Below are 18,735 nucleotides of genomic sequence, written 5' to 3' on the forward strand. Positions count from 1 at the left end.
AAATCTGTAGCAGCTCCCTGCCCTGCCCCTGGCCCCAGCTCATCTAGCTCCATCTCCTCCCCTGACACGCCCCCGTCTTCTCCCCCTCCCCTGCATCCCACAAATCAGGGAAGCAGGGTTTCCTGCAGGTGAACTGGGGTGGGGATGGGGCATGAGGAGGGCTCCAGGCACCGCGCGGCCCGACTCTGGCCGCGTGGAGCAGCTTCGGGCTGGGTCCCGGCCCAGGCCCCGACTCTGGCTCCAGGCCGGGCCCCAGGCCCGACTCTGGCCACGTGGCTCTGGCTCGGGCTGGGCCTTGACTGCGGCCACGCGGCTCCAGCCTGGGCCCCATCCCAGGCCCTGACTCCGGCCACGTGGCGCGGCTCCGGGCCCAGCCGGGCCCCGACTCTGGCTGCGCAGCGCGGCTCCAGCCCGGCCCCGGCAGGGATAAGAGGCCGGGGTTGGGGGGGTTGAGTAAGGCAGGGACAGGGATAGGGAGTGGGGGGGGTGGTTGGATGGGCCAGAGGCTCTTGGGGGGCGGTCAAGGGATGGGGAAGGGAGACGTTGGGTAGACGCCGCGTGAGAGTTCTGGGGGTCTGTTGGGGTGTTGGTGGATGGGGTCGGGGCAGTCAGGGGACAGGGAGCAGGGCGAGCTGGGCAGGGGGTGGAGTCCTGGGGGGCAGTTAGGGTTGGGGGTCTCGGGAAGGAGTGGTCAGGGGACAAGGAGCGGGGGGGGAGGGGTTATGGGTTGCGGTTTCTGATCGGGGGCAGGACATGGGTGGGAGGTGTACTCACCGGGCGGTTCCCTACCAGGTCTTCGGCAGCAGGTCCTTCACCCGACGGAGCCGTGCCGCCGAAGACCTGGTAGGGAACCAGTTCCTAAGATTTTGGCAGCTCATCACTGGAAACACCCATAGCCAGCATTTCTGGTACAACAATGAAGAAGCTAGACAGGGCTGATGGCCCATCAACAAAGACAATGGACTATGAAAGGGCTTAGCCTTCTTGTAAATATTTCAGCTGGCCTGTAAGTAATGGCTGCTGTGACTCAGCAGGGCATGTGACCATCCCACATGACACTGAACTCCATTTTGGGTATCAGTGGTTTTCCACAAACTGGGCTGGATATTGCGTTTGGAACAAAGGGTTCCCACCATATGTTAAGCTATATCAGGTGGGGTGTGACATCATCTGGGGACCTCGGTCTCCACACAAGAGAACTCCTGAAAGCACCTGAGGAACAAAGACTGAACTGAGGGAAATGCTGTTCTCAAAGTAAAAGGATTTCTAGCTTGTGTATGGAAACTTGGTGGACTGCTTGTATCATCAAGCAGGGTGAGAAATTGCTAATTCATATCTAACCCACCTAGTTTTTTAGGCTTGATTGCCGTTTTTGTTTATTTGCTAGGTAATCTGTTTTAATCTGTTTGCTGTCACTTATAATCCCTTAAAATCTATCTTTCTGTAGTTAATAAACTTGTTTTTTGCTTTATCTAAACCCGTGTGCCTTCAAAGTGAAGTGTCTGGGGGAAATCTCAGCTTGGTTAACAAAGGCTGTTGCGTAGTCCTCTCCACACTGAGGGAGGGGAAAACCGGGTAATAAATTCATACTGGTCCGGGTTTGATCAGGGCAGGATGGTACAACGCGGGGGAGCTGGGGATATCTTGGTTGTAGCCTCTCTATTGTTGGTTCATGTAGTGGCTAGTCAGCCTGCAAGTAACTGCAGTTGGGTGTGTCCCTGCCTGTGCGAATGCTGGGGGGAGTGTAAGACCGGGAACAGGTCTGCAGTTTGTCACAGCACCACAGTGTGAGAGGAAGCCCAGGCTGGTAGGTCAGAGGGCTCAGTGGTACCCCACTTCCAGGAAGCACCCCAGGGGGAACCCATCACACACAGCATGGGAGCAGAGGCGCCAGATTGCTTTAAACTGGCCTTGGAGAAGACAGAAGCACCTGATTGCAGGAAAACTCACTCTGAGACCATGTCTACACCTACCAGCTAGGCTGAGCTGGGATCAGTAGATTATTAAAGAAATGCTTCCTGAAAACTGATTTGAATTTCCACATTGTAACAGGGTCTCTATAGCAAAAGAAAGAAGAGACAAACATGCAGTGCACATCCGTGTAAGGATTCATATGGTTTTATTATAGAGGTGTGATTTAGCACCAGTTTGTTTTTCATGCAAGTAGAAGGGTGCAGATTCATCTTAATTTTAATTAAGATAATTTAACTTAGTTTCCGAAATGCAAGAAGAATGGTGCAGTTCATCACCAGGCTGAGGTCTCAGGTCATCTCTCCAGCTGTCAGAGTCATTGACACGTTCTAATCCCTCTCTCTGCAGCATTTCATTGTGTGGTGATAGCAAGTGGCAATCTCAATTTCGTTGTAATAGCAGCTGTCAAACCGGCACACCCCGTCTCTGTTTCTGCAGCTGACAGCATCACGATTCACACCTTTGCCTGCACACAGAGCAGATTAATTTGTCAGCATCTATGCTGGGTTTACTCCTAGTTTGGAAACATTAGTATGGTTGTAAATCTTGAGCAGCATAACAATCATATCTCTGGAGTGGATCTGTTGGCAACCGTCTTTGCTAGTGACTAGTTTACAAAGAGTTTGAAAGAGCAACAAAGAATCCTGTGGCACCTTATAGACTAACAGACGTTCTGCAGCATGAGCTTTCGTGGGTGAATACCCACTTCTTCAGATGCAAGTGGTGGAAATTTCCAGGGGCAGGTTTATATATGCAAGCAAGTTTCTTCATGAGGTTGATGGATTTCCACTCCATACGGCTAAATGCAGTGCCTTGCATGGTGTCAAGTATCAGAGGGGTAGCCGTGTTAGTCTGGATCTGTAAAAGCAACAAAGAATCCTGTGGCACCTTATAGACTAACAGACGTTCTGCAGCATGAGCTTTCGTGGGTGAATACCCACTTCTTCAGATGCAAGTGGTGGCAAGTTTCTTCATGAGGTTGATGGATTTCCACTCCATACGGCTAAATGCAGTGCCTTGCATGGTGTCAAGTATCAGATCTGGATCTGTCTGTGGCACCTTATAGACTAACAGACGTTCTGCAGCATGAGCGTGAATACCCACTTCTTCAGATTCTGAAAGAGTTTGAAGGTGTGATAGAGTAAAGACAGGTTTACCCATGGACGGGCCCTGAACTGACACGGTGGCCCGTTGTCCATTTCTTTCATCTCTTTCTGTTATTAAGATCTTAGATGTCTAAAGTTCTTGTAAAGCATCAAGATACACAAAGAAGAAGCCAGGTAAACAGAGAAATAGAAGAATACATCTGAGACATTTATAAAGTAAAGCAAAATGTTTGCAATTTTTAAAAACTGTCTGAGAGCCCAGATCAGAGATGATGAAAAGTAGAGACCCAAATATTACAAAAACACAAGATGTGAAAATCAGGACTGTCATAGGTTTATTCCCCACTTTGAACCTTAGTGTTCACAAGATGGGGTCCTGAATGGACTCCTCTAAACTAAAATTCTAGTTTAGATCTGGTTCTCGCTGCCACCAGTCAGTTTTTAAGTGTCTGACACACTCCCTGTTCCCCCAAAACTTTCCCTGGGGAACACAGATTCAAACTTGAATCTCAACACAAAGGGAAACAAACCATTTCCCTCCTCCCCTCTCCTAGTACTTAGGAGAGATACCTGGATTCAAACTCCTTGAATCAAACAAAGAGGGATTCACTTTTTCCCCCTCCCCTTCCCCTGAAAATCCAAACAAGGGAAGAAATCAATCAAGTTCTAAAAAAAGAAAAGATTTTATTAAAGAAAGAAAAAAAAGTACACTATCTCTGTATTACCAGGATGCAAAAATACAGGGTCTAACTTATAAACCTGGAGAGGCTCTCCCCCCACCCTCCTTTCTCAGAATAATCAAAGTAACAGCAAACAGAAATAAAGATATTTCTTTAGCAAACACACAATTGCAAATGTAGAAATCAAATTATAAGACTAATTCGCCTTTCTAATACTCACTATACTGGATAGTAGGAAATACTCCAGGAGAACTTGGAGACATGTCTGGCCTCTCTTAGATCCAAAGAGAGCACAAACACTTAAACAAAGAACACAGACAAAGCCTTCCCTCCACAGAGATTTGAAATTATCCTGTCCCTTGATTGGTCCTCTGGTCAGGTGTTCATCAGGTTACTGAGCTTGTTAACCCTTTCCAGGTAAAAGAGACCTTAACCCTTACTATCTGTTTATGACAAGGACCTTTCTCACTTACTAGCAGCATCCCAGGTAACTAATATATGTAAATTTATACCCCACCCATCACATAAGTATCTTAGAGGCAGATTTTTAAAGGTGTTCAGGCACCTAAACATGCACATAGGAGTCTAGGAGAATTTCCAAAAACACCTGGCTACCTAATTCCCATTGAAAGGAAAGAAAGTAGGCATGTAGGCACCTTGGAAAATCTAGCTAGGCTCCTATCTGCATCTTTAGGCAACAGAACACCTTTAAAAGTCTGGCGTTTAGTGCCTTATAAAATCCATTAATCTATGTGAGTGGTCTCGGACCACATTTTTGCTTCTCACTCTCTGTCCAGAAGCAGGTTAGAACTTCATTTCTCTCTTCTTGGCCTTCTCTTCTTGCTCTTCCTTTTAGAGTTTCTGATTCCACATCCCTCCAGTCACAGCTGATGATGACACTGCAAACACCTAAACTAGCCTACATCATTAGTGGTAGGAGAAACAGAAGGATGGGCTGGAGTATGTGTGAAAATATTTATAACATTAATTTTTTTCTTCCCTCTACATAATTATGACAATCTCCAATCCCTATGCCCTTACCAACCACTAAAAATCCAAAGCAGAGCAAACACAAACTAAATATTCTTTAGAAATTGCCAAAATGTTTCTGAATAATCATTTTCCGTTATTTATCTTGTCAAGTAGGGAGAAAAGAATTACTTCAGGGAAAATGTCATTGTTACCGGTTACCAGCCATCTACTGCAGAGAATATTACTAAATTGCAGCTACCAAAAATGTCCTCCAGCTCAAAGACAAACTAATGAAGCATGTGAAAAAAATCCTGATAGCAATCAACTATTCCACAAGGTTTCATAACCTATAAACTGTCTGATCCAACAGAAATGGGCCTTGCTAATCAAAAGCCATTTTCAAGGTTATGCAAGCCACAAGGGGCACCTGAATGACTGCACATTCAGCAAGGCCATCAGATTAGAGTTCAGTGTTTGACAGCCTCAAAAACACTCTGGGATTATGAGTGTTGTGTGCAAATATAAATAGAATATTTGTTGATGCCCATATGGATTGAAACTGCTATGTGGCTCTAACATTTGTCTAATCAGCACTAACCCACTTTGGCTCTTTTCCCCCCTCTAGTGGCTCGACTACTGCTCCAAGCTCATAGAATGGCCTATTTAGCTCAGGAGGTAGAGTAGAGACTCACGCTTTCCTGCAAATAGCCCATCCATGAGCATCGTTACAGTTACATCTTACCTGGAGCCGCCAGGGCAATCCAAAGGAGAGCAGCAAACAGATGGTAAAAGAACCTCATAGCTGAAGGTCAGCTGGGATCTTAGAGTAACTGGAAGGCACAGATGTGGAGACAGAGTGATATTAAGGTAAAGAAGAGTTGCCCAGTACATCCCATGTGTGACCCTAAGAGCATCCCTATGCCAGAAGGCAAGGGACCCCCTGGTATCTAGCAGTGAGTTTCAGCTGGCCTGACCGACTCAGTGTACCCCAGCTCACTCTTGTTATAATCTGTATCTCTGAGATGTCGTGTAATATGTCGTTGGCAAGCTAATAACTCATTGATCATTAATATTCTTGCAGGATGTATGTACAGTCAACCATAAAGGATTATTCAGAGGTGCTGAAATTATGTGACTAAAGTGTGTTTAAACCAGGCATGTCGGGGGAGTTGATAAACAGGTTGTCTCCAGACACAGGAAGGAGGCCAACACCTGAAACCGGGCATGGCCAAATTCAGTGGGCTATTCATACATACAATGGTTGCAGGAAGAGATCATTTGCATTGCAAAAATCAGCAGCAGGGTGGAAAAGAGAGCCTGGAGTCTACACCAGACAACATGGTGTCCACAGGCAGCGGGGAAAAGGAGCTTTATCTGGGGATATGTTCACATTTTCCATGGCTGGCAAAGGAATATTGGTGAGCAAACTCCCTTGAACAAAGATGGTAGCTTGTTAACTTAGGTCTTAGGCAGTCGAACGCATATTTTTACTTTAGCTGGTTTGTAACCATTTCCATTTGTATCTCTCGTACTTGAATGACCTTGTTTTACTTTTTATCTAAACCAACCCAGTGCTTTGATTGAACTGAAATGATTGGTAACTCCAGTCAAGATAACCAGCTGCTGTTTCTGTCTCTTTAGGAGCAGCCCACGTGACAACTGCTGTAAGTGTGAGAAAACAGTGCACCGCAGGGAGCCAGTGTGGGGGGAATTCAGGACCGGGAGTTGTTGGGGTCACTCTGCAAACGGTAACTGGGAAGTGGAAGCCAGGCTGTGACTTGCATAGTTGTCTGAGGGCTGTTGGTGTCTGTGCTGTGAGCCACAGAAGAAGAGCATTTAAGGTACCCAAGTTGCAGAGTGGGCAGTGACACAACCTCTTACTGGTCTGGGTTGAACCCCAAAATGTCACACCAGGATCTGAGGGCCTAAGAAATCACGAACTTCATTTACCTGGCCAGCACCTTGTTAACGACGCTCGGAACCTGTTGCTGCTCATACCAGATACATCCGACGCATTCATAGCTGCTGTCATAGACAAGAAGAAAATCCTCTCTTATAATTGGCTCAAATCAGTCACGTGCTAAGCCTGGAATTTTCCCATTGTTTATTTCCTCAGAGGTCAACAATACTGAATTCTGGAGCACGGTTAGGGTGACCAGATGTCCCGATTTTATAGGGACAGTCCCGATTTTTGGGTCTTTTTCTTATATAGGCTCCTATTACCCCCAACCCCCGTCCCGATTTTTCACACTTGCTGTCTGGTCACCCTAAGCAAGGTTAGTCAATGCTGTTGTCTATGTCCAAGGATAAATCCTTTTTGCTGACTGTCATCTGCAGCCAATCAGGATTTATCCTTTTACATATGCAATTTGTAACCAATCATTCAGCACACGGCTGTCAAGACTCTGGCAGGGCATTCCCTTTCTGGCCACCCACCTGACCCCTCTGACAGAGAGCCAAGTCTCCGGCTCTCTGGATCACTGGGTGTTTGACGTTCACTGGGTCTCAGCGGGCCGCAGCACTGTGTCCTCCCTGGGCCCCCTCTGGTATGTTTCCTGGGCCCTGACTCTCAGCCTGCTACTCCTCCCTGGAAATGCCCACCTGCCTTAGCCCCCCAGAACCAGCGTTGACCCCTGAAATACCCCAGTTACTTAAACATGTCGCTTTCCCAGAACTCCTCCCCAAAAGCTGTGAAGCTTCTGGTTTACTGTCTAACTACAGCCGGAGACACGCAGTAGTTGTGAAGCATTTACCACACACAGGGAGACATTTTGCACACAGTCCAACACCTTACTCCTCTTTTACTCAATCATGTAAAGCACAGGAGAGGATACACCATACAAAACAATAAACCATCCCGAACCACAATGTCCCTCACTAGTTCCCCCTTTCCTTGTGTTGCCAGGAGGGACCATCCGTCTCCAGAAAGGCCAGTGTCATGCTGGCTTTTACATGCTGGGTTTTTTCTCCCTTCTGGACTGGAGAAAATGGCCCATTAGCAGAGCATTTTCTGCCCTTTCTAAACCTTCAGCCCCTTGTCAGATAAGTTCCTGGGCCAGACTCCGGCCAGGTGACTTTGTTGCAAGGGCAACCTCCTTCATGCTAAACCAGTTCTTCTGGGCAGAGACGAGTCTTTTGTCTGCAGTGTCTAGATTTCCAGTGGTTGGGTACCTAAAGCCACCTTCCCTTTCTCAACAGCCTTGTATCTCTACGTATTGGGACTTCAGCCCAACAGGGAGGCAGAGAACAACGGATAAGGCTACCAAGAAGCATGTTCAAAATTGAGTTTGCAATTTGATAAAGATACCTACATATTGCCTCACACAGAATTAATAAATTATACAGCCAGATTCCCAGAGCATCACCGCAATATAAATAGTTCCTTCCCGATTGGTTCATCTGAGGCAAATACTATTTATTTTTCTGGACTTCTAACTTCTTGTCCTTTAGAAAATGTTAGTTCTAAAGAAAAACTGATACACTTAAGAAATTCCTGGGCAAGCTGGAGAGGTTTCCAGATACTTCTGATGAAACTTTTCAGAGTATGGAATAATCCACCAGCTGCCTTTTGTTTCAATGAACATTACGTTTTTGATTCTTGGTCTTGGTTTACATTAATCTTTCTGGACAATAAATGTTGGCGTTTATCTCAAGTGAAGTCAGAGGGTCAAGTCTTCAGCTGGTGTATCTTGCCATAGCTCCATTTAAGCCAATTCTCAGATGGTGTAAATTGGTGGAACCCCATTGACTTCAGCTGAGCTATGACGATATACAGCAGCTGAGGATCTGGCTCAGTATCCGTGTATTCTGGACAAGAGCTCACCTCTTCGTAGTTAAGGTTACAACGAGCTTCATTAAAACTACTGTATTTTCTCAGCAACCTTATTGCTTTAATTTGAAAATTGTTTGGCTGACATATTTACCCTGACGGAAAAAGAGGGCAGTTATCAAACTATTTTTGAGTTGCAGAGCATTACAAAACCACCCTGATCTGAAATGCTGACTTGATTTGTTTTTGGTTTGTCTCTCTCTCCTCTCTCTGCTGCTCCAGCAAGCCAGCCATATTCTTCTTAACTGAAGGACATAAGGTTGTCGCTGAGCAAAAGTTATTCATTGTTTTTATGCGGTGTATATTATTGAGGCCAAGTCTTGTTTCCATTGATTTGAATGGGAGTTATGGACAGAGTGGCTGATAGGTGTTTTAGTGACTGATCAGTGTGGGGGTGTTGTGTACAAAAAAAAAAAAAAAAAAAAAATAAAAACCAACAAATCATCATGCTCAGCTCAGTGCTGGTCCTGCTCACACGGACTCTGGGACTCTCTGGATCATAGCGAGCCAGTCAGCAGTCTGCAGCCAGTCAGTAGTAGTGTAAAAGTAGTAGTGCTTTGGAGCTCTCTCTTTTGCTCTCTCTCTCTCTTTGTTTTGGGGTTTTCTGAATTCCAAAAAAATAAGTCATGTCTTGCAGAACCTTTTCTGCCAATTTCTTCCAGGCTAACTTCCGTCTGGTATACCCATCACAGGCCTGTCTTTTTGGAATGGGGGACGGATAAGTAAATAAGATAGATAGATAGATAGATTAGATAGCAATTTGCATACTTGGTTATCCCCCCACTTCAACTTCCAACCAGATCACGACCAGAGATGGCAGCAACTCAAAAAGTCCAGATTTGGGTTTCTGATTGAAGAGATTTTATACAGCACATTATACATATGAGGCCATTTGCAAAATACGTATCTGGATCCAGATTCAGGTGCCACAGACTCCTAAATTTCATGGGGAGCCAGAATTTGGGACTACAGTATCTATATGATAATTACAACAGTAGCAGAGGAAAATATAGGACACAATCACGGCCATGAGTTTTGTTTGAAATTAAAGGAAGAAGAAGTAGCAATAGGTTGTATCTAACAGAGAACAGCAATTATTCTTCCTGATGCCACCAGCCCTTCTGTTACACGTTCTTCTCCCTAGAGACTCCAAATCTTCAATGGCTCTTTCTTAGCTCTCAGGTCTGCCGGCTCTTTATTTCTTCCTTCTGCAGCAGAACCGTCTACGAAAGGTACACATCCCAATTTGCCTCTCGTTCAGAAAGCAGAAAGCTTTCCTGCACCTGCCATGCTTCCCCTTGCAGGCCAATGAGTCTATCAGATGTAAAAGGATCCCATCTCCTGTAGAGAGAAGAGGTTTGTTTTTATTCACGGGCGTGAGGTGATGGGAGTTGGGATGATTGGTGATGGGAGTTGGGATGATTGGCCAACATCTGTCCAGTAGGGAACATCTCCCCCATGAATGTTGGCAAGATTAAGAAGTCAGTGATTCTGCATGAAGACGTCAGTGTAGTTACTGAGTGGGGAAATGGCCACTTGGAGGAAAAATGTGGATGTGAATTTCTCAGGCTCCCCAGCTGCTGACTTGGAGAGCTGCCAGACCTCTGAATCCCTGTGGAGCCCCAATCAAAGTCAACGGACTTTGGATGAGTGCAGGGTCTGCCTAGATCCAGTTGCAGGATAGGGGCCTAGGATAAGACAGAACAGGTGATTGTAGCAGGCAGCAGAGAGGAAATGGAGGGGGCAGAAGGGGAACACAAGGTTGCATAGATCAGTTACATGCAAAGTTAGCAACATCTCAGCTTTTCCAAGTGGACTAAATAGGGTGCATCTACAATACCACCAAGAGGCTTGAAATCAGCGCAGAATTGCCGAAAGGAGGAATGAACCGTGAGATCCACAGGTCTAAGGCCTGGGCTACACACAGATTTGTACTGGCTTGGCTAAAGGCATGATTTCGAGTCACTTTCTTAACCTGAGGCAACTTTGTATCAGTTTAATCCTGGTTTACATCAGTTTAGTTTGTACCTTTGCTTTTACAGGGGCAAGCTCAGCCAATATAGCCAGCGTGAAACCAGGATAAGTGTGTCCACACAGACGTTTATCCAAACTGGCCTTTGCATCTATTCAAGTTAAACCAGTGCAACTTCTGTGTGTGAACAAACCCTCAGTGACTTCATTCGAAGCCTATCTCCAGAGTAATTCAAATTAAATTACATAGAGCAGGTTGTTTATTTAAGAGCAATGCAGAGAGTGAGCTACTGCACTGAGTATCCTCAGTTAGTTAATTCATACAGGACACACTACATATTTAAGGTAATATCAATCATTTCCATTACAGCAGCACTTACAGCCTTAGCCAACGTTGGTGACTAGAGAAGGGACTTCTGTGGGCTGCTCGACTCCAGGCAGCCTGGGTAGTTGAGCCACCACGAGAGGCAGCTCCCCGGGGAACTTGGGAGCTGGCTGCCCAGAGAGCCAGGGAATCCAGAGAGGCAGCTGCTTGGGGAATCACAGAGCCTGGAAGCCCACGCTCCCTGCCAGGTGGGCTGCCAAGGAGCTGAGGAGTCCGGGGAACTCCATGCCAATCCACCAAGCAGGAAGCCGGAAAGCTGGGAAGACCAGGGAGCCTGGCAGCTCTCCAAGTCAGCAACTGGGCAGCCTGGGAGTCCAGCAGCCAGCCAGGCACACAGCCTGAGAGGAGTGGACCCCAGGGAGCCTGTTCACAAGCTGATTGTCTGACAGAAAACCAAGCAGGAAATTGTCAGAAGTTTTGACAAAATCGACGTGATCTTGCAGAACGTTTTGGTTCTGTCGCAGCAGCATTTTCTAGTGGGACGCTCCGTCAGAAAACGACCGCCCATTTCTACTTGCAATCCCTGCCAGCATTTCCCTGGTCATTAACACGGCCTGGGGAGATGGGAGAAGTGGCAAGAGCACTGGGCTGGGAGCCAGCCTGCATCCCAGCCATGCCCTGTGGTGTAGCCTTTGCACAAGCCCTGTCATTTCCCTCTGCGGTCTCAGTTCCCCCCTCTATAAAAAGGGGAGTCCTTTGTCAAGCACTTTGAGATTTGTGGAGGAAAAGTGCTACATGGGAGGGACCCAGAATCAGAGCATAGACTCTCGTTGACTTCAATGCACCTAATAGCTAAGCACTACTCCCATGTTGGCTTAATCATCCACCAATGTTTATATCGCACCTGGAGCTGCCAGTAGCAGCAGCAAGAAAACAGGAAAGAGGCCATGCAGGATGCTCATGGCTGGTTGGTATCTCCTGTATGGGGAGAAAAGAGAAGATGGTTAATAAAGTTGCTTAAAGTATTTAATAAAGGATTTTTGAAAGTGGCTTTCACTAGAATTTGTGCTTCTAAATCCCGTAAGCACCTTTGAAAATATCACTATTAATGATTAACATAGAGGGCTAGGTCCTGCTCCCGTCAAATTAAATGACAAAGCTCTTCTTGACTTTAATGGGAGCAGGATCAGGACCAGAGTCCATGTTCATTAGAGTTGCCTGGTAGAGATCATGATATCAAGGGAAGAGTATAACTGAGTTAATCTCTGATTACCTTGGTGGACACTGCACAAAACCCCTTAATGTCTCTCTGACCCCTGCTCATACTATAAGCCTTCCACTTATTCAGCACCTATTGTTATGTATAAGAAGGAAACCTGCCTCACGATTGGCTGAAAACAATCATGTGACATGTCAAGACCTTTCTTTGCTCCACCTCAATGGGCGCTGGCTAATGATCATATCTGCCCAACACCGCCTCCTAACTGGCTGCTCTGCCGGCCTTCCCAGAACTCCTGCTCCAGCTAATTGGAGTCATTTCAAATAAAAAGTTACGTGTCAGAAATGTCTGGCCACAGTGGAGGTAACAGAGAAGGAAATAAGAGACTATGGAACAATGCACAGGGCCAACATCACGGAGCTAGGTCAGTTTGCAGCTGAGGCTACGGGGCCAGATTTTTAAAGGTATTTAGACACCTAAGGATGCAGCAAGATATTTACTGGGGTTCTGAAAAGTGCTGACACACCTAACTCCCTCTGAAGTCAATGGGCGTTAGGCACATAGGCACTTTTGACTTCACAATATGTTGACTTCATAATTCAATTAATGTCCAGATTCATTGTCCCTCCAGGCCCATCATTGTTTTGCTGGTGTCACTAATGATTTTTCAGATCAAACCCAGCTGGTAAATAACCGCTTATTATTCGTGGACTTTCCAGTGTTGGTGAAATTTTCTTTCTGTGGTGGGAAGCTCACGAGATAACATGTGGAAGGGTTATCATGCATACAGAGTATTCTGGTGCCTCAAATGTTCCTGGCACAGAGCTCTTTGTGTGGTCCTTCTTGGGAGAACTTTGTGTGGGTTCTTTACTGGCACAAAGAGATGCAGACAGAGGAGCAGGTGATGACGTTAGGACCATCCTGCAGTGTTGAAGGAGGGGACCCTGCAGAAGCAGCCTTGTCCCCAGTCTGGCAACACTTCAGGCAGATGGAGTGGCCAGGCTATCCAGCCACAGCCTAGGATGCCTCCTGGTGTCCAGGGGTCGGGGTCGGGGTCGGGGGAAGAATTCCCAGGAAACAGCCCAGTGGAATTACCTCTATGCCACATTGCATCACCAGGGTACACATCTGCCACTGCCACCTGCCAGGGTGCCTGGTACTGATTGCACACAACCTTGGTAAATGGCATTGCTGGGGGCAGGGGCGGATCTAGGTATTTTGCTGCCCCAAGCACGGCAGGCAGGCTGCCTTCGGCGGCTTGCCTGCGGGTGGTCCCCCCCCCCACCCATTCAGCGCCTGGGCCGCGGGAGGTCTGCTGCTGAAGCGCGGGACCCGCGGCTCGCGGGCCAGCCGCAACGGCCTGCCTGCCCTGCCACCCGGCGCGCGGCAGCGGCAGGCGCGCCCGCGCCCCCCCCCAGCGCGCGCGGGCCTGGGCCCGGGCCTGGCCGGAGGGGTTGGGACCAGCAAGGGTATCATAGGAGAAGTGGGAGAGTAGGTCTGGGGGCAGGAGGACCAGCCTACTGAGTCTGACCATTGTGCGTTGGAAGCAAAGGCAGTCCCCCTGCACTAGGCAGATGCCCTCACAGTAGGTATTTCTGGAAGGCAGGATGCTGGGTAAAGGCCCCAAGCTGCCCAGGAGGCAGTTGTGCTCAACCAGGGGCCTGGGGCCCCCTGGAGGGCCACAAGCAGGTTATAGGGGGTCCATCAAGCAGGGCCGGCATTAGACTTGCTGGGGCCCAGGGCAGAAAGCCAAAATCCCACCACATGGGACTGCAGCCCAGGGCCCTGAGCCCCATCACCCGGGGCTGAAGCCGAAGCCTGAGCAACATACCTTCACAGAGCCCCCTGTGGCGTGGGCCCCAGACAGCTGCCCTGCTTCCTACCCCTTAATGCTGGTCCTGGCTTTTATATGCAGAAAAACAGTTATTGTGGCACAGGTGGTCCGTGGAGTTTTTATAACATGTTGGGGGTAGCGGGCTCAGAAAGAAAAAGGTTGAGAACCCCTGGTGTAGTGGGTGGGTCACTGGACTAGGACTCAGCTGACCTCAATGTGGAAAAGTAGGAAATGTATTTACTATCGTCATTTGCGTTGTTATGAGTGGGGTGAAACCTCATTATGGATCCCATTAAAATCTCAGTGGCATTGACGGGTGTGAACACACACTTCAGTTAATATAATTGTGAGGATAAGTTAACCACAAGCTCCCGCCACTTAAGAGAAAAGGGATTGTGAACCCATGCAGGAGTTTTGGGACTAAGTGCGTGGGTGGGGTTTTGGTGAGTATTGTTTCGGGTAGGTATGTGTCAGAGAGGGGCAGAGGCAAAAAGCAAGAAAGCCAAGAAGTAGCATGATGTGACCCTGGAGAAAGCTAAGGAAAGAGATTTTGGGTCTGTTGGCTACAGAGACTTGGAGCTATAAGCTAAGGTACTGCAACTTTTGTTCTTGGTTCCTGCAATTGGAGGAGCAGGACTTTGTACATTACTTGTAAATAAACAAGATGGCATCAAAGAAAATACCAGACTCTGTCAATGTCTACTTCCAGGTCAAAAAGCGACAACAATATTGTGGTAGCACCTAGGGCCTCAACCATGGACCAGGTCCCCACTGTGCTAGGTGCTGTACAAACACAGAAGAAAAAGATGGTCCTTGACCCAAGAAGTTTACAATCTTAGGTCCCGATCCTGCAAACACGTAAACACCTGCTTAATTTTAGTACTGGGAGTCATTTGAAGTCCGTGGAGCTATTCACAGTAGTAAAGTGCCTAAGTGTTTAAAGAATCGGGGTGAAGGTAACTATCTCCTTTTGATCCATCTGCTGGAGTCAGAGGGCTGCAATTCATACTAATGTAGTCCTGTCCGAAGCTCGGTAAGGTCTACACAGATCTGAACTTTGTCTAGTTTGGGGACCGCTGCCCTGTCTGCACACTGTTCAGCTAAGGTGTCCGCTCTGGAAATGACACCCATCTGCTCCATGCGGCTGAGCTCTGCTTTCACCCTGAGTGCTCTCCCCTCTCCTAGGTGTCAACAGAGCTACAGAGCAACTGGCTTTGCCTTTGGTATAAGTTTAATGTGGGATTCTCCCTCATTCCCTCACTGTCAGACAACAGGATATTGGTGAGACGGACCATAGGCCGGACCCAATATGGCCATTTTTATGTTCCCTCTAATTTCCCCCGCCTTGGAATAATTTTGGGAATCTCTTTCTAATCTCATGTTTTAGGTCCATGGAGACTGGTTCTATCCTTATAATCAGGCCAAGGGCTGCAATTGCCAGGTGGCTAACTAGAGCAGTGCCCAGGTCATCTGCAACATAGACCTCTTGGGATGTAGCTTTCTCTCCACATTTCTGAATGACCAGAATTTTTCCATTCACATTTAATGGGGACTCTCTGGGGCCTTGCAGTATCACTGATGGCCCTTGATAATTCTCTGTGCTCAGAGTGAGTTTTCTTTCACGTGTGTGCTTCCATCTTATCCAAGGCCTCTGTAAGGCAATCTAGGGCCTGTACTCTCATGCTGTGGGACACACACATCTTGGAGCAGTGATGGCTGATCAGACCCTTTCCCATCCCAGAGAGGCAGAACCACCAGCATGGGGTCCTCTTCTCCTCTAAGGAAGCAGGGCTGGCAACACAGGACCCCCTAGTATTTATCCCAGGACCTGGGATGTGGGTGCAACCCAGTGTACTCTATTTCTCCTGCCACTCACACTCAGAGTCCTCTACTGGACTGGTCTTAGTTGTCTCCTCCTCTTCCCTCCCAACCCCCCTGAGAAGTGAATCTTGACGTTAACGCTCCATTGAAAAGCATTGTGTAGTTCACACCTCCCAGAGCTGTTGTTTCAGGCTCTCTGCAGACTCAGGCAGACATCACCACATCAGTTACACTCAGGCCATGTTTTTAAGTTTTTCTTCAATGCCATGACATCTATTGAGTTACTTTTTTAAGATGGAAGCTGAGATTCTGACATAATTACATGACTCTAGGTGCTGTTGTAAGTAAAAGGAGAATCAAGATGTTCATTGAAATAAACCTAAGGATTGCAGCTGTACATACATTCTTTATGTGTTGGGTTTTTTAAATGGCAACCTCTGGAGATCACTAAATCCTGGCTACCCATTTCTTAAGCACAACTGTTTTTTCTTGAAAACTAATACTCTAAAAAGGACTTGCAGTTAGAAGTCACGGTAATTAAGTAAGGGTTAGTAATCACTGGCACAATTTGCAAGAGTTGTGATAGAATCTCCATCACTGGCAATTTTTAAATCAAGACTGGGCTTTTCTTTTAAAGATGTGCTCTAGTTCAAAGTGGAGTTATTTCAGGGCAGTTCTCTGGTCTGTGTTAGACAGGAGGTCAGACTGGATGATCAAAATGGTCCCTTATGGCCTAAGAATCTATGAATCTATAACTCCAGGGAAAAAATAGTTACTTATGATAAGCCAGCCAGAAAGCAGAAATGTGTTTGTGCCTCCAAGAAGCTAGTAAGTGATGAATAGCTCCAAACTCTGTTGCAGCCAGTCAGGATGGAGATATTTATATATGCAATCTGCTAGGCTAATAATACTCCAGCAGGTAGCTGGGCCTATTGTAAACAAACAATGGAGGGGAATTCTAGAGTTTTTACATGACTCTTTTCAGCCAATCACAAGACAGGATTTTATTCTTCTTTGTAATAATAAGGTTCTAAACCAGTGGTTGGCAGAGGCACTGTGGGCACTGCTGTGGGCACAGCCATGGTGTGAGAGCAGTGGTTCCTTCTGGCCTTGGAATCTATGAAATCTATAAGTCCAGGGGGAAAATAGTTATTTCTGATAAACCATCCAAGGAGCAGAAATGTGTATGTGCCTCTGAGAAGCTAAATGGCGATGAAGTAGAACTGAACTCCATTGCAACCAGTCAGCATGGAGACATTTACATATGTAATCTGATTGGCTAATACTGCTGCAGAATATAGCAGGACCTAGTGTAGACAAACAATGAGAAAATTCTAGACTTGTCCCATGATCCTTTTCAGCCAATCACAAGACAGGATTTTATTCTTCTCTGTAACAATAAGGTTCCAAACAAGTGGTTGGCAGAGGCACTGTGGGCATTGCTGTGGGCACAGCCACGGTGTGAGAGCAGTGCTGTACTGTAGGCTCCAGGTAATTCAATGGCTCTATGTCCTCTGCCCCTAATGCCATGAGCTTTTGTAGGAAAACCCTGTCTGAACTCAAGGGCTCTTTGTCTTTATCTCTTAAGGAACCCAGTATCAGTAGCTCTCTCGTTTTTCTTCTCTGCAGTTTTTGGGGGTAGCAGCTGACCCTTAGCCTGCCACAGCAGCTGGGAGTGGATCTGTTGTTGCCAACTGAGCCTTTGGTTTGAAGCAAGTCTGAGGGGTGTTGAGCTGTAAGTACCAGGTAACTCAAGCTCAATTCATTTCATTCATTTGTATCTGCTTCCCCTATTAGTGTGATTTGAGAGCACCCACAGATGTGCTAAGGACACCTGATCCCAGGAGCTTACAACCAACCTGGGGACAGAACAGGTGATGCAACGAATTTGGTCACATGGATGCCTGGGTGGTGCTGCAGGTGGGAGATGGGGGAGAGGTTGGCCTTTATATGAAAGTGGGAAACATGCAGATATTAGACCACGACAATTGTTGACTGTTGTGGGAATCAAGGAGGAAACACGAGAGATTTAAATGAGAAGAAGATTATTAGTTGTATTACCATAGCACCATTATGGCTCATGGGACCATTCAGAGATTTCCTAACATCCTCCTCCTCACGGGGCAAACTGTGTTCATGATTTGTATTACCATAGCTCCCCGGAGACCAAGTCCTGGACCAGGATCCATTATGGTTCATGGAACCATTAGCATCCTGCACTTTAATGGGGAAATTGTATCAATTTGGAGATCTGTGATCATCTTTCAAGGAACCTCAGCTTCATTTTTTATCCATTCATCACCTATCTGTCTCTGTATCTCTTTTTCTGTCGGGCTGTTTATACTGCACCTGTGGATATGTACCTGAGAGTCAGTTTTGTCTTTCTGTCTCCTCTCTCCAGTTTCCCTGTGATTCCAGCTGACCACAAACCATGAGGATTCTCTACCTCCTGCTTGTTGTTCTCTCAGGGATCTCCCTGTTTACCTCAGGTAAGATGTAAATATTGGAGCCGTGCCAAACTTGGTGGTGTCGGTTCCCAAATGAGGGTTAGCTTTGCAGGAGATCAGTCCCCCTGATTTTCACTTTGAATTTCAGGTTCCAATGGAGGATTAAAGTGAAACTCAGGGGGTGAAATCCTGGCCCCATTGAAGTCAATTACAAAATTCCCTTTGACGTCACAGGAGCCAGGATTCACTCTCAGTGCTCACTCTGGGTTTGAGTGATAATCACTCAGTGTTGCATGATTTCAACCCAGAGCCACAATTTCCTCCCAGAAACTTTGGAGAGGGAGGCAGGGAGGGAATTCACTTGAAAATCAATTCCTGGATGATCCAGAAACAGAGACGGGTCTGTCCAAGTGCAAAGTCTGGATTAGGGTCCGAGCTTCCCCAAAATATAGGCAAAATATTTAGGCACATGTGCAGAAGGTCAATGGCAGTGCTGGGAATAGAGCCCAGGTCAACTGACTCCTAATCTAGTGCCCTACTGGGAGAATCTTCCCTCCGGT

At 46.9% G+C, this 18,735-nt stretch overlaps 3 long non-coding RNA genes across 4 annotated transcripts; 1 reads left to right on the top strand and 2 right to left on the bottom strand.

Moving 5' to 3' along the window:
- Positions 1-2,102: 2,102 nt before the first annotated feature.
- On the bottom strand, positions 2,103-6,771 carry LOC120402087. Its single transcript, XR_005596967.1, has 3 exons — positions 6,680-6,771; positions 5,472-5,559; positions 2,103-2,437 (listed from the first exon to the last, which is right to left on the bottom strand). It is a non-coding gene; the product is annotated as an uncharacterized LOC120402087 (long non-coding RNA).
- A 2,848-nt stretch (positions 6,772-9,619) lies between these two features.
- LOC120402062 lies at positions 9,620-12,206 on the bottom strand. Its single transcript, XR_005596938.1, has 3 exons — positions 12,128-12,206; positions 11,759-11,832; positions 9,620-9,899 (listed from the first exon to the last, which is right to left on the bottom strand). It is a non-coding gene; the product is annotated as an uncharacterized LOC120402062 (long non-coding RNA).
- A 4,591-nt stretch (positions 12,207-16,797) lies between these two features.
- Positions 16,798-18,164, top strand: LOC120401975. 2 transcript variants are annotated; one of them, XR_005596890.1, is made up of 3 exons: positions 16,798-17,219; positions 17,358-17,463; positions 18,130-18,164. It is a non-coding gene; the product is annotated as an uncharacterized LOC120401975 (long non-coding RNA). The 2 variants fall into 2 exon arrangements; XR_005596889.1 differs by having other exon boundaries at positions 16,801-17,219; positions 17,358-17,474; positions 18,130-18,161.
- Positions 18,165-18,735: the final 571 nt, after the last annotated feature.

This window comes from Mauremys reevesii, linkage group 3 (genome assembly GCF_016161935.1).
Source record: "Mauremys reevesii isolate NIE-2019 linkage group 3, ASM1616193v1, whole genome shotgun sequence".
NCBI classification, from domain to species: Eukaryota; Metazoa; Chordata; order Testudines; family Geoemydidae; genus Mauremys; species Mauremys reevesii.